The sequence below is a fragment of the Monopterus albus genome, unplaced genomic scaffold (genome assembly GCF_001952655.1).
Source record: "Monopterus albus unplaced genomic scaffold, M_albus_1.0 scaffold50.1, whole genome shotgun sequence".
NCBI lineage: Eukaryota > Metazoa > Chordata > Actinopteri > Synbranchiformes > Synbranchidae > Monopterus > Monopterus albus.
In genome coordinates, this window is record NW_018127930.1 from 962,676 (window position 1) to 964,316 (window position 1,641).

The following is a 1,641-nucleotide window of genomic DNA, read 5'->3' on the forward strand; positions in this document are numbered from 1 at the left end:
TAGACATCATCCCTTGTTTCCTTGGTTTGTATTTTCTGTTCACCCATGGCTGCTTTAATCACATCCACATCTCGCTGGGTAAACTGCAAACTCGTTTTTATCTCCTGTATTTCTCTGGTCATGTCGTCGAGTCTCTTGTTATTTGTCTCCATAAGTAGTTGCACAAAACCTTTGAAGTTGTCTTGTTGTTGGCTCAACAGTGCGGTGTACATCTGCTTCTGCTGACTCAACATCTCTGTTACTTGCGCCGCTGAAATATAATCCTCTTCTGCTTCAACATCCTCGTTCGCTTCTGATTTATTAGCTCTTTTCCCTCTTGGAGGCATTTTAATAGTTGTAGAATTTGTCCAAAGACTTGAAAATGTAGAAGATGTGAAAAATCGTAGAACAGACAAGAGTAGCAGTAAAGACGTCTGCTCTTGCTTGCAACCCAGAAGTCCAAGTTTTTGAAGTCTGTTGCACAGACTAAACTAAATGTTGTAAAGAATTTGGAAAAATACATGTGGAAGGACACCTAGAGCCACTTCAAGGACTGTGGGAACTGCTGGGACATCTATGAAACCCTCGAAACTCTCCGAGGCCCCATAGGATATCTATTTAAACCCCCCAAGTTGCCCGTGATGGCGGCGCATATGCACACAGTGGCCCAGGGCCCCTCGGCTCCAAACAAATTTTTGTTGTATGTGTCACAATGTTACAATGACAATAAAATAAAGCTGCTTCTTCTTCTAAACTGTAAGACAGGACACTTCATTCCATTAAACTGGAAGCTAACTACAACAACAATCCTGTTACCAGTTAATTAATTTGAGGATCACCTGAAACCCCCTCAAAGACTTGTGGTACCTTTTGAGCCTATCAAAGCCACTGGAACTCTCATCATTGCCAGTGGAACTTTTTCAAGACCCCTCGAACATCTTCAAGGACCCATGCAACTTTTCCAGAGACCCCTAGAACCTCCTTTAGAACCACTGGAAACTTTTCAAGTAGCTTTAGAATCTACTCATCAACTTCTAAAACATTCTCAAGGACCGAACTAACCTCACCAAGGACTTTCAAAATATGCAGACTAAACTAACCACGACCACAGAAAGACAAACATCAGTCTGATCAACAGACTCAGGGTATAATTCAACAACAACAAAAAAAAAACATCTGAGGAGGTAAGAGGAGAGGACAGGAGAGAAATGGAACAAAGGAAAGGACATGAAAGGAAAAGGGATGAGCAAGGGAGCATGAGAAAGGACAGAAGGGGACAGGAAAGCAAAAGCAAATAGCATTGAAAGGTGTGAGGGGAGAAGAAGGAATGAAGGGAGAAAGCAAGGGTGGGAAAACAGAGGAAAGAAAAGGAATGAAAGAAAGAGGTGAGGAGATGGAAGAGGGAGGAAAAAAGGAGCAGAGTAGGAAAAGAAAGGAAAACAGAATAGGAAAGGAAAAAGCATTAGAGGAAGAGATTATGTGTGTTTACAAATCAGTCTGTCTGTCCTGTCTAGATTAACACCCAGCCTCATGGGGCTCTGATGCCCCCTGACCTCCCCCCTCTCTAGTATCTGATAACCACCCAGAGCCCCGGGGTCTGTGGGAGAATAAGTCATTCTGCCTGGTTTTTCAGACTGTGTTAGACCAGTACTTAAGTTCACC